A 14,366-nucleotide genomic window follows, 5' to 3' on the forward strand; every position below is an offset into this window, starting at 1 on the left:
GGGATGATGATGATATAAATTATTGAATTATGTTAATTATTCTATTCTATTATCATCATCATCATCATCATTATTAGTTATTCCCAAATGCCAGTAAACAATTAAATGCAGATTTAACTAAAGTAGCTTTCTTTCCACCCGTTCATTTGACCTTGCAATTAAAGGTGGTAAATCTTGTTGGCTAGGGCTGAAGAGATGGCTCAGCAGAACCTGCTACTCATCCAGAGGACCTGGGATTCATTCAGTTTCTAGCACCCATGAGGCAACTCACAACAACCTGTAATTTCAATTTTAGGAGATCCATCGCCCTCTGCTGGTCACAATTGGCACTGCACTTACATTAACACACTACATAAAGAGGAAACTGACCTGTAGATATATCATAAAAATTAATAAACCTTTTGGGAAAAAATAATAAACTTTAAAAGTATTCCTTGGAATGCTGTTTTGACAATGCAAATGCATTGGGATAGTAGAGTGATCTGAAACAGTATTTGGAAAGAAGTTATTGGTCTCAGCTGGTTCCTTCTACAGTTATCCTCCTGCTGGGTCATGCAGAGACCCTCTCCATTCACTGCTTTCTCTCATGAGCTATTTCAATGACAAGGAGACCGTGGCAGCTTATGATTTTGAGAAGCACATCCGTCTCAAGTTCCAGTGTGGTCCTGCTGTATCTTAAGCCTCAAATCTAATCCATGTGCTTTCCCATTGTGAAAAGATGCTAATGCCCCCAAAGCAGAATTCCAAGTACAGATGTGGCTGCATGAAGAAGTGTTATCCTTGGCTCGCTCACCAGAGACTTGCTTTGTATGAGGTTCTGAAGAATCTCAACAGGGACATTCTTCAGAGATGCCAAACCAGTGAAGAATGTGACCTGCCAAAGGTGAGCGTCACACCCCACCTGCTCCTGGGAGCAGGAGGACATCAGTTCCAGGCGCCTTCCTGTGGAGTGACTGTGTTTATACTTAGGTAAGCAAGTTCCTGATCTAAAAGGCTTTCAGGGCTGGGCAGAGTGACACACACCTCTAATCTCAGCACCGGGGAAGCAGAGGCAGAAGCAGGTGGCTCTCTGTGAGTTCAAGGCCAGCCAGGACTTCAATCTGACATAACTCATATTGAAATATAGGCTGTCAGCCGGGCAGTGGTGACGCACGCCTGTAATCCCAGCACTCTGGGAGGCAGAGGCAGATGGATTTCTGAGTTTGAGGCCAGCCTGGTCTACAGAGTGAGTTCCAGGACCGCCAGGGCTATACAGAGAAACCCTGTCTCGAAAAAACCAAATCCAAAAAGAAAAAAAAAAAAAAGAAGAAGAAAGAAATATAGGCTGGTTGGGCTGAATTTGTCCTTTTAAAATGTTTTTACATTTATTTATTTTGACAGAGGGAGGGAACGCATGCCACAGCACTCAAGTGGGGGTCAGAGGACAGTTTGTGGGAGTCAGTTCTCTCCCCTCAACTGTGTGGATTCTTGGAACTGCCCTGAGGCTGGGGCGGCAAGCCAAGCAGGCACCCTTCCCCACTGGGCCCTCTCACTGGTCCTAAACTTGTCCTTTGACACATTAAACTTCAAGATAATGTGGGTTCTTTTTAAAATCACAAGGAATTTGTTACAGTCAACCTTTTTGTGCCATTTGACAGAACTCAGAATGGTTTCTTTGAAACAGATTCAAACCTAAAAATAAAATCAAATAAAACTAAGACAAGCCAGAAAAGTCTCTATTTTAAAAAGAAAAAAAAAAATCAAACCACCAAAAGATACATTTTATATAATAACAAAATTTAAAAATGACATCAACTTGTTCTGGAGAGATGGCCCAGCAGTGAAGAGAACTTACTGCTGTTCCAAAGGAACACACATGATGAAACACTGAGTTCCAGAGGACTCAGGTTCGAGTCCCAGTACCCACAAGACAGCTCACTATCATCTCTACAGTTCTAGGGATCCAATAACACTTCCAGTCTCAGCAGGCACCAGGCGCATGTGCGGTGCGTTAACATCTATGCAAACCAAGCACCCATACACATAAAATAAGTAAATAATTTTGAAAATGGAAGCCAGCTGACAGAATGAAGAAGATAATCAGGTAATAATTGTGAGAAACTTCCAAGTGTCCATATGTTGTCTCTTTCACTGTTACAAACATAGAGTAGATTTTATGAGAATTAAGATGTTCTCGCAAGACTTACTAGGAAGCTAAAGAAAAGTACTAAAAACTAAATATGCAGTGATGTTTAAAAAACAAAACATCTCACTGTACTCTCTGTGTTGCTTCAGTCTCTTTCTTTTTTCTTTTGTTTTCTTTTTTTTTTTTTTGGATTTGGTTTTTTCGAGACAGGGTTTCTCTGTGTAGCCCTGGCTGTCCTGGAACTCACTCTGTAGACCAAGCTGGCCTCGAACTCAGAAATCCGCCTGCCTCTGCCTCCCAAAGTGCTGGGATTACAGGCATGCGCCACCACCACCCGGCACATGGTCTGTTTCTTAATACTATATTGATTCTCATTGGGTGGATATGGTGCTTAGACTCTGAATTCACGGGCCCACTAATATTTATATTTTTATGCTGGAGGTATCCTACCAGACAGAAGTAGAAAGAGCGTAGCATAATCAGTAATATTCCTTGACTTATTAATTGAATTACAAGTCATCCAAGGATGCCAGGTTTTGATCATCTAATAGTTTTCAGGTATCATTTTGAAGTTATGCTCTACCTCAGTGAGCTTTCCTCTGTGAGTCAGGAATGTTTCATCTCTGAAAACATCTGCAGGACCAGTTGTTTCTCTGAGCAGATGTGTTTCTCAAGAGAGCAGATCCAGTGAGTACAGAAACATTTCTTTAAAACAAAAATATTATATATTGGGTTGAAGAGATGGCTTAGTGTTTAGGAGTACTGACTGCTCTTCCAGAGGTCCTGAGTTCAATTCCCAGCAACCACATGGTGGCTCACAACCATCTGTAATGGCATCTGAGACCCTCTTCTCATATGTGTGAAGACAGCTACAGTGTACTCATATAAGATAAATAAATACATAAATCTTTTTGCTAATTTATTATTTTACTTGTATGGGTGTTTTGCCTGTATCTGTCAGTGCAACGCATGCACACCTGGTGACTTAAGAGTCCAAAAGAGAGAGTCTGCTCCCCTGGGACTGGAGTGACAGACTGTTGCTGTCATGTGGACGCTTGAACGTGGGTCCTCTGGAAGAGCAAGCAGTGCTCTTAACTGCTGAGCCAATTCTCCAGCCCCGACATGTTTCTTATCTCATCGAGACCCCACAAGAAACTCAGTAACTGTGAAAAGACAAAAATACCAAATAATCTCTGCCGGCTCCTAAGTTCTCCTTGCTTCTTTCTCTCTGAGATCACAAAACTGAAGTTTGATCAAAGCCATTGACTAGTTTTCAGTGTCCCTGAGTGTCTGATGGGTAAGGCCCTTGTCTGGGATGTCAGTCCTGGCAAGGATAATGGGACAGAGGTCTAACTTCTGGGACAGACAGACAGTATGAAGGGAGAGTAAACAGTGGGTGCTGCTCCCAACCCTGAGAAGACTTACCTGAGGTCTGGAGGATTTTGTGGAGGAGGGGCGGGGGATTTGAACCCCCTCCCCCCAGTAGGTAGATGAGGTAATCTGCAAAGTGGGGCTCTACCTGTACAAGTTCCAGTTTGGAGAGAAGAGCTGGGCTCATACTGTGACCAAAGCCTTTCAAGAGAAGCTGGGACGTGACCTGGGGCAGAGCAGGCCCGAGGGTGGGCGGGGCAGGCTGGAGGGTCAGAGAGAGCGCGTTCAAAGGAAGAATGGGAACGTGGGACCGGCTGGGTAAACAGTGGAGTGGGTGGGAGCTGAGCGTCCAGAAATCTGCTTCTTGGGCTGGGGGGTGGGGGTTGTGGCTTCGTGGTACAGTGAGTGCCAGCTGTGCCAGGGGCCCTGAATTTCATCCCTAGCTCGGGCATGGGGGTGGCGGTGGGTGGTGGAGGCGGGGCTGAAGTTAAGGAAATCATTTCCTTTTTATTGTGTCTTTTCTTTTGGGGAGAGGTTTGAGTACTGAGCATACTTTAAAATAAAATAAAATAAAATAAAATAAAATAAAATAAAATAAAATAAAATAAAATAAAATAAAATAAAACTGTTACAATTTCAGAGCAGCCACCAGAAAAAGATAGGACAGAGAAGGGTTGAGAAGAAATGTCCCATCTGTCCAGATTTTATGTCCTTTTAGGTCCTCAAACCACATCACTGGTTGGAAGTTATCAGTAGGTTCTTTCCCCTTGCTCAGACAGCCCTCTGTCTGCACTGAGAGCATCAATGTCCGCTGTATACCCTGCAGGCTGCAGCCAAACTACAGACCTTCACCCTTGTACAGTCCTTCCTCCCTAGGAAAATGAAGACAGGGAAATGCAAGCTCACTTGGTGTCTAGGGCCAGGCAGCCCTTACTTCTATAGAATCTGCCTATGCTTTCTGAAAATGGACCCCTGGCTCTGAAGACCAAGGAAAGAGCACGCAGGTGGTCAGGTCCATCCTCACAGCCAAGGCCACTCACCCTTCCTGACTCTGTGCCTGGCCTGACGGAAGGACCCTTTTAAAATTTGAGGTCTGGTCCGATGAGATGGACCAAGGCACTCGCTACCAAGCCTGAGGACCCAGGTTCAATCTCAGATCCATACGGCGAAAGGAGAGAACTAATTCTTTTTTTTTTTTTTTTAGATGTGTTTATCTTATGTATATGCATATACTATAGCTAGCTGCCTTCAGACAGCAGAAAACAGCATCAGATCCCATTGCAGATGGTTGTGAGCCACCATGTGGCTGCTGGGAATTGAACTCAGGGCCTCTGAAGGAGCAGTCAGTGCTCTTAACCCCTGAGCCATCTCTCCAGCCCTGAGAACTAATTCTTACAAGTTGTCCTCTGACTTCTTACTGAATATCATGGCATTAGAAGCATAAACAGACACACACTAAATAAATAAATAAATAAATAAATAAATAAATAAATAAATAAATAAATTTAATTGAAATAAATTTATTTATAAATAAATAAATCTAAATGAAATTAAACTTGGGGTTTAAGAAAACCCCATGGGTCCAATCCCTAGCATTGAGAAAGCATGCAGCCTAAAGCAATAACAACAACTTGTTTTTTTGAGACAGGGTTTCTCTGTGTAGCCCTGGCTGTGCTGGAACTCATTTTGTAGACCAGGCTCATACTCACAGAGATCCTCCTGCCTCTGCCTTCCTGGTGCTGGAGTTAGGCAGTACACCACCACCACTTGGCTCATCCCCTTAAAAACAACTTAAAACAACAACTTCAAAAAACACTTTGGGCCAGGCATCTTTAAGCCCAGCACTCAGGGGACTGAGAGGCAGGTGGATCTCTGTGAGTTCGAGGCCAGCCGGGCATACAAAGTAAGTTCCAGGACAGCCAGGGCTATACAGAGAAACCCAGCCTCACAAAAAACAAAACCAAAACAACAAAACATAACAAAACAAAACAATTTGCCCCCCCCCTACACTTTGGAGATGAAAAGCAGGATTCAAAAGGGCTGAAGTTTTACTACAGAAGCTTCTGTGAGGTTGGTTACTAATAGGTTCCGTACAGCATTGCTTCAACCCCAGGGCCTCCTGGGGCAACAGGGCAAGCGGGGGCCAGAACCTCCCTGCCCGGCTCCTCCTCTTGGATCTCCTTGCCAGTTCACCCAGAAAGCTGTCCAAATATCATCCATGTGTGCTGAGACATGGCACATGGGCCTAGGATTTCACAAGGCCGTGTACTTTGGGCTCCTGGGCTGGGACACTTGTTGGCACTGGCTTCCTGCTGGACATCTGTGGCCTTTGCCCACCCAGCATCCCCATACCCAGGAATGGGACCTGAATGCTGTAAGGTGGGCATTCAGCTCGAGGTCCTGTCACCCTGTCTACCAGCTGGTGGCGGGTAGCCAGGCTCCGTTAAGACACTCTGACCTTGACACTCTGACCTTGACACTCTGACCTTTCTTTCTGGAATCTGAGTGGGAAACACAAAGCCACCGAAAAATGAGCATGAGTTCTTCCAACCAAGAATACCCCGAAGGGATAGACTAGTTACCTTTCTACCTTTCTACCTTTTTTCTTTCTTTCTTTTTCTTTCTTTTCTTTCTTTCTTTCTTTCTTTCTTTCTTTCTTTCTTTCTTTCTTTCTTTCTTTCTTTCTTTCTTTCTTTCTTTCTTTCTTTCTTTCTTTCTTTCTTTCTTTCTTTTTTTGAGACAGGGTTTCTATGTATAGCCCTGGCTGTCCTGGAACTCACTCTGTAGACCAGGCTGGCCTTGAACTCAGAAATCTGCCTGCCTTTGCATCCCAAGTGCTGGGATTACAGGCATTCGCCACCACTGCCTGGCTGCTAGTTCCGTTTCTGTTTGGATCCCCTTAGCTGCCTGGTTCCCATCCTTTGTGACCCCTGGGAACTACCTTTCCATGAAGCATTTAATTCACAGCCTCTCTCTCTAACTTTCCTTCCCCTTCCAAAAGTCAGTCCATGGGCCTATTCCATTGTTTGACATGTATACTCAACAAGTGCCACACACACACACACACACACACACACACACACACACACCACCTCTCCTTCACCTCACCCAGTCACTGCCATCTCTATTTGTCTACAAAGGCCTGTAGCGCTCTCTGTAGACACTGGTGTATTTTCCCAAGGTCACACATCTGAGGAGCATCATGGCCAGAATTGAATTTTGGTATAAGGGCATGATGGCAGGGTGCATGATGGGAGTGATGTGTTACACAGCCAAGAAGAGTTCAAATGCTTACCTTCCCGCGTGCCACATAAAAACAAGGCACGTTATTGTGTCAGAATAGCATTGGCTCTAAGTGAGAGAAATGGGTCCAGCAGTGCCACCCTCTCCGTGCTCTCTCGGGCTGCCGGAAGTACTGCATGCCTAAGAGTCTGCCTGGGCTGTGCGCTGGTTAGATTGGCTGCCCTAAAAGTGCAAATTACAGCCACCTAGTGAGTAAACACAGTAACCGACGCCTGATCTAGTCCAAAGATCTCAGTCGATCTACAGCGTCTATATAGATCCAGATAGAATCTCAAAAATCTCTTTCTCTGTCCAGCTCTCTCACAACACACACACAATACACACATATCGATACGTACATACACATATACACACAAACACACACATACACACACACATATACAATACATACATAATACACACACATACACTCATACAAACATACATACATAGACACACAGACACATACATGCATATACACATGCAAACACACACACACACACACCACAGACTCATATGGAGGTCAAAGGACAGTTTCTAGGAGTTGCTTCTCTCTTCTCACAATGTGGGCTCCTGGAATCAAACTCAGGTTGTCAGACTTAGCATGGGCGCTTTGACCCAACAAGTCCTCTCAATGGTGCCCACACTAGGTTTTAAAAGCTGGACACTGCTCAGTGTCTCATCTATGGGATGCCTACTAGGACATTCAGTGCCCTTGGAGGTGGGGAGCATGGGGGGTGTGAGTATGCACCCCTCTACATCTCCACTGCCTGCCTTCGGAGAGGCAACAGAGCTGGACATGTCCGGTCACCTTTGAGATGGGAAGAGAACTGGGTGAGGGAAGGGTGAGACAAAACTAAGTCTGCCTGAAAAGGGCACAGGGAAATTTGCTGCTTTGCATAGTAAAATAAAAACAAACAGGGCCCGGAGGCGCTCTGTCTGAGGCTCTGCGGAGGTTAACACACACACACACACACACACACACACACACACACACACACACAGGTTAAGCAGAGCCTGCAAGGCACTGGCGAGAGACTGGGAAAAGGGACCAGGTTTCTAGTCAGCCTTTCCCCACATTCTACCCACTGGCTTCCTCCTCCTCCTGGCATCTGTATTAGAATTTACAAGACAGGCTCTCCCAGAGCTCATTGCCTTAACTTAAAATATCACACACACACACACACACACACTTCCTGTGGAACACAGGTCTTTGGAACTTTCTAGTCAAGTGTTCTAATCATTTACCTCCACTCTCAGCCTAGTTATCCACTTTCCTTGCTCTTGTTATTTTATTTTATTTTTGTCTTTTTTTTTTTTTTGAGACTACGTCTTACTCTGTAGCCTAGGTTAGCCTTGAACTCACTATTCTTAGCTCCCACTGTCTTGAACTCAGATCAGTTCTCCTATTTCAGCCTACCAAGGACTGGAGTTATGCATATGAGGTACCAGCTATCCAGCTTTGGCTTCATGTTTGTTTTTTGAGATATTGCCTCTGGATGTAGCCCAGGCTATCCCCAATGTATTATTATATTACATCATCTCCAAACTGTACCAGTGAAGAAAACAACCCAGAATAGATGAGATAGTTTTATCCTCAAATACCATACATTATGTGTTAAGGTTTTTGTTGTTGTTTTGATACTATTTTGTTGTTGTTGTTGTTTTTGAGATAGGCTTTCAGTCTGTAGCCTAGGCTGGCCTCAAACTTGTGGCAATACCTCCTGTTTTTGTTTTTTTTCAACCTCCTGCTAAAGTTTTTTGTTTGTTTGTTTGTTTGATTTTAAAATCTTAACCAGCCAGACATGGGGGAGCACATATTAGTCCCAGCACTCTGGAGGCTAATCTCTATGAGTTCAAGGCTAGCCTGGTGTACACAGGAAATTCTAGGATAGCCAAAGCTACACAGAGGAACCTTGTCTAAAAAACAAAGAAACAAGAGCGATTCTAATGTCTTACAAAGTCTCCGTGTGCCCCTTTACTATTAAATCCTCTAAAGCCTCAACCCCAGACAATTATCAATGTTTTCTTTCACTAAAATTTAGTCATTTGCACAATGTCATATAAATAGAAAACAGTGAGTAGATTCACATAGAATTGTAATTTAAGAATATATTGAAATGGGCTTACAAGATGGCTAAGCGAGTAAAGAGGCTTGCTGTCAAGCTTGACAACCTAGGTTCAATCCTCAAGACCCAAAACCCACATGGTGGAAGGAGAGAACCGACTCCTAAAATTTGTCCTCTGAGTTTTATGGAACGTGTGTGTTCCTCCCTAACTGATGAAAATGTAAACATAACAGTGAGATGTTTGGCTTCCCTTTCGGCACTGTTCGACATGCCTTATCAAAAGTCTGTTCCAGTCTAGGAGCTGCTCGGTGTAGAGCCCACGTTTAGCAATTCAAGTCCCTGGTTTGATTCTCCACTCTTCCACACAAGACTAAACAAGCAAAACAAAAAGGTTGATTCACTATCAAAAAAGTAGTGCACAGAGGGATCACGGCGTCGCAGGTCATACCTGTCAAGTGGGCATGCTCAGGGCAAAGGCCTCTCAGGACCGCACTTTCCAAAGGCCGGAGTCTGACGCTCAGTGGGAAATGCCTGGCATGTGCGCACAGCCCTGGGTTCAGTTCCTAGCACCAAAACAATACAAAAATATATTTAATTCGATTTTTTTTGTCAGCTCTTGAGTCCTTACTATTTTATGATTCTGTTCTAGCCTCCCTCAGAGTTTGCTGCAGGGGAATGACCGTAATGATTGTCTGATTGTGACCCATGTAAAGAATTGAATCTTGATGCCTGGGGTGTGTAGTCAGCATGGGCAGGCGTCTGGACTTGGTCCCTAAAACCCTCTAAAATAAATAAAAGAGATGTTTCACAACTCAGCGCACTGCAAACATACATGTATACAAGACCAAACCAGACTTCAGGTAATAACACCCCACCCTCTGTATAGATGACACACTTGGATATTTTTTCTTTTAAAAATGCTGGTTATGACCCACCAAACTGATTTCCTGGCCTACTGAGGAGTCACTATCTACTCTGGCAAAGCGTTCAAGTACCTGAGTCTCCTGGGGCCTCCCTCCTGAGTCTGGGCCAGCTCTTTCTGAGGGTGTGTTGGGGTGTGTATGGAGACAGGTTACTGGACACTTCCTCCTGGGCTCTGGAGTAAGTTGTCATTTTCAGGGAGTAGCTCTTGGTGGGTGTGGTAGGTAGGGGTGGCGAGAGATGAGGCCTGATACACTGTCCTTGGCTTAGCCGGCTAATGGATAGGCAACCTTTGTAGTGTTGGCATCCTGCCCTGTGAGTTGGGTCTGCTCTGTGGTGACCAGCCAAAACAGGGCATTAGGGCTGGACAGCAGAAGCCACCTGCCTGGCAGAACTTGTCAGAAGAGCCCAAGATCATCGACAAAGACAAAGAATGTCCACAGGCCCCTGTGCTGGGTGCATGCTGGGGAAACCCCGTAGGAGCCCCAGGGTAAGTGAAGGCACTGTCTCCAGAGAGCAGGGCAACTCAACTAGGAGGCAACATAATTGCATGCTTGTGTGTGTGTGTGTGTGTGTATGAATGTTTGTGCATGCATGCGTGAGCATGTGTGATGTGCCTTAACGGAGACTAAAAGAACAATAAGTAACAGAATGATGGAGGTGGTTTTAAGTTTGGGGTTGCTGGGTAAGCAAGCACAAGGAGAGACTTGTCCAGGTCACTAGCTGGGAATGTGGAGACGGAATAATCCGGGACAGTGTGTGGGAGAGCTGTGGCCATTCTGTGTGGGTATCGTCCTGCCCCGCCCCCTCAGCCTGGCACAGCGGGCCTTGTGATCCCAGCAGGGTGGGTGGGTGCTCTTTATGTGGCAACTTAATTCTCTTTCCAATTTATGAAGTGAATGACGGAGGCCAGGCTTTCAGAATAGGCAGCACTGTCTGTCATGTGCCTCCATCCTCCATGAAGAATTTAACCCTTTCTCAGTCTAATCAAAAGTAAGGAGAGAGCCCTAGAATGTACAGGGAAAATCCTAGCACCAGGTCACACTTTGTAGTTTTAGTTTTTAGTTTCTGAGAAGCTTATGTAGCCTAGGCTAGCCTAGAACCTAACAAAGAGTGGAGAAAGGCTCCGGATTTCCCACCACTACCCCTCAAGTGCTGGGCTTAGGGGCGTGCCCCCCAGCCCGGCTGCCTGACCTGGGAGACTATTTCCAGTTCTGCCTTCTCAGGCCTGAAGTTTGAGGCCTTACCTAATTTCTGTGAGCACAGCAGCCTTTGGGGAACTTGTTGTGTAGTTTCTGCCTCCCACCTGCTTCCCAGCATTTATGACTTATGAATATTTATGAGATGGCTTTAGACTGCAAAGTTTAGAAGAAGCCTTTTGCTTCCTGGTCTGTGAGTGTGTTTGTGAAGAGAACATTACCCTAGTTATCCAGTTCTCAGCAAAAGGAAAATTTTGCTATTTCTCTTTCAGTGTAGGAGGGGTTTGAAGCCATAATGAATTCAATCTTGAAAAGGATTAAAACTTTCATTTCTAGGTCATTTTGTTTGCTTTGTTTCCTTTTGTTTAAATGCCTACCATAGTCTTGCCTTCTCTTTCACTCTCTTCTTTCCTCAAGATCTGATATAGCCAGGCTGGCCTCAAACTTGCTATATGGCTGAGTATGGCCTTCAACCCATGGTCCTTTGCCTCCACCTCCCAAAAGCCAGGGTTACAGGCGAGACTCGCCATGCCCCCATCCACCTCTCTCCAGAAGCCACGCTTCTTGCGGTGGAAGTGTGGGGCAGTGACATGTGTGAGTCCGCTAAGCTCCATTTCTACAGGAACCCGCAGTTTCCCCCTGCAGTCCCGCAGAGACTCACATTCCCCTTTCTCCTTGGTCTGGAATATAGGTCAGAACATTTTCTTCGGAGAAGGAGCCTATCCTGAGAGAGGCGCGCCCTCCCTCTTGAGAAAACATCCCTCTCACCCTCAGCTGCTTCAGGAGGTCGGAGGTCCTGCTTGACGAGGTTCAGCCTCGGCACCTGCCTGCTTTCTTCCACATAATGACTAGCACAAAAAAAAACAAAACAAACAAAAAAAAAAACAATATGCCCCGCCCTCCGACAGCAGCATATTTGAGAGGCAAAACCAGTGCGGAGTACACCTGAATACGTCATCCGGATTAGAGTGGTGGCGGGCAAGCTCGGTGCCTTAGAGTCACTCGGGAAGACCACAGGTCTTCCAACATGCTGCTAGGGCGGACTGCTGCAGGGGCCAGCAGTGCAGCCGTCCGTTTACCGCTCATTCCAACTAGGTCTTCCCTTTTTACGCCTAGCTTTCCAACGCGGTACATTCTAAACACTTCGTCACAGTGCCACGGCCGTAAGAATAGATTGGGGGGTGGCAGAGGAGGGGTTGACGGGGGAGGGGGGAAGGAGAGGGCTTGGCGGATCTACAGAAAGTACTTTGCCCTGGAAACACGCTCCCTCGGTTCTGAAACAAACACAGTGCTCCGGAAGTCTCTTTTCGCCCTTCCACTGACTTCCAGAGGGGAATCGACATAACCATCCCTTTGTTAAGGCTCGCCAGAGGCTGACTTGCGCTGAGTCCCCCGCAGCCAGGGGCACGTGCGAGCCTGTGAGGGTGGGGATGGCATCTCTGGCCTGTTTACCCGGTTGTGCAGGCGAGCGCCGGCGCCCTCTGCTGGACTGAAATGAATGTCCCTCTGAGTGTAACAATTGTCGCCTGTGGATGAGCTAATGGATTCACATTGAGCTCGCAGAAAGGACACGGTGTCGTGAGGATTTCCCGGGCAGTCCTCTGACTGGCACACCACTGGCTTGCCTAGGGGTGTTATTTCTTTGATTGGGGGGTAAAAGAATAAAGCAAATTGGTCGGTATTGGCTAAGAAACCGAGAGCTGTGTTTCTCAGTCTTTGGGGCGTGTGCTTATGGTGCACGCTATCAGCTGGTGGGGCGTTGTGCGGTAAAGAAGACACGGATACTGGGGTGCAGCTCCCACTGATTAAGAGAGCTACGCGTTTAAAGGCCGACAGAATTATTCCAAGAATCCCACATATGTCCGAAAGGCAAGGAAAGGCGTAAACAAGTGAAAGACGTGATAAATATTTTTAAAGGCGTCAATCAAGACACAAAACCTTTTTCTTGAAGGGGTTTGCTCACCCAGGGGAAGATTTGGTGGTACTCACGGACTGGGGCGTCACACCCGCGTCTTCCTCGCCCGCCGGCGACAGCTTGCCTCCCCAGGTTTGCTGGTCCTCAGGACACAGGTGCTGCTGTCGTGGCTGAACGCATCCTGAGTGTAGTGACTCCACCTTCCAGCTAGAATCCCATCGAAGGTTCTCACTCGGAAGCCCCAAGGCACACTTCTTTCATCTTTGCGCCTTCCCTCGTCCTCTCGGAGTCCGCAGCAGCGAAGAAGGAATGCAGAACCCGGGGTCTGCCTCCGTCGGTCTGTCCTTCCTCACCGCTGCATCTCAGCTAGGGCTGAACTGTAGAAAGTGCAGTAGCAGAGCTGGCTGGGGCTCCGCGCGGTTGCCACGGTAACCAGGAGCAGGCGCCTACCCTGGTGGCTGAGGAAGGCTGTGGAGGAAAGGTAACGGGTAAACGATGACGCGTTGTCCTCTCTCTTGGGCATCGGTTGAGCCTCAAGTGACCCAAACGAAATGAAATTCCAGCACGGTACCACCCAGATGACTCGTTCTTCAGACTCAGACCCAAACCACCCCTGCTTTCTATTTTCTCCTCCTTTCCCTCCCCAGCCAACACACATAGGAGCATCGTAAGGATTAGAAATTCCAGCACTATCGCGGGCTCCCTGCCCCAGAGGATCCTGCTGTACACAGAACAGAATGTTTGCTAGGCTTGCTCTTGAAAACAGAACTCCCAGCAGGTGCCAGCTGCGGGTGAGCTGGGGGGAGGGGGGAGCTAGAGAAGGGACCAAGCAAGGGCTGGTGATGAGAGGGTCACTTAACCTCTTTGAGCAGTAGGATGAAAGATACAAAGTTGTCTTAGAAAATGCTTGTCAAATTAAACTGTTTTTGTTACCATGTCAATTATGATCGTCATGTCATGGTGGTGAACGCAGGCTTTGATCCCCAAAGACACAATCCAAAGGCCATGATCCTTTTTTTTTTTTTTTTTTGGCTTTTTTCGAGACAGGGTCTCTCTGTGTAACCCTGACTGACCTGGAATTCACTCTGTAGACCAGGCTGGCCTCGAACTCAGAAATCCGTGCGCCACCACCGCCCGGCCAAAGGCCATAATCCTAACTGGTAAAATATCTCTAAATTCTAAACCCCTGAAAGATTAACACATTAACAATATAATTATTCTGGAAAATAAATTTATTTCATTTTCTTCTTTCCTTTTTAAAAGGCAAGAATCTCATTACATATGGAAGGCTGGCCTTTGAACTGTATATTAATAGTTAAGGGTGAGCCAGACGTGGTGGACACACCTTTAATCCCAGCACTTGGGAGGCAGAGGCCAGCAGATTTCTGAGTTCAAGGCCAGCCTGATCTATAGAGTGAGTTCCAGGACAGCCAGGGCTACACAGAGAAACCCTGTCTCTAAAACAAACAAACAAACAAACAAAA

The 14,366-nt window shown here is 46.3% G+C and overlaps 1 long non-coding RNA gene across 2 annotated transcripts in view; it reads right to left on the reverse strand.

The window, feature by feature from the left end:
* The window catches only part of LOC127679139 (uncharacterized), a 29,870-nt gene extending 16,248 nt beyond the window's left edge, over positions 1–13,622 (reverse strand). Inside the window, exons 1-3 of one of the 2 annotated variants that reach the window (XR_007976691.1) lie at positions 12,957–13,622; positions 9,296–9,410; positions 6,247–6,961 (exon numbers count right to left, since the gene is read on the reverse strand). This is a non-coding gene — a long non-coding RNA (uncharacterized LOC127679139). Of the gene's footprint in view, positions 1–6,246; positions 6,962–9,295; positions 9,411–12,956 lie in introns of those variants that run through there. The other variant, XR_007976690.1, reaches the window with a different exon arrangement.
* Between the last annotated feature and the right edge of the window lie 744 nt (positions 13,623–14,366).

This window comes from Apodemus sylvaticus, chromosome 2, assembly GCF_947179515.1.
Source record: "Apodemus sylvaticus chromosome 2, mApoSyl1.1, whole genome shotgun sequence".
Classification (NCBI taxonomy): Eukaryota; Metazoa; Chordata; class Mammalia; order Rodentia; family Muridae; genus Apodemus; species Apodemus sylvaticus.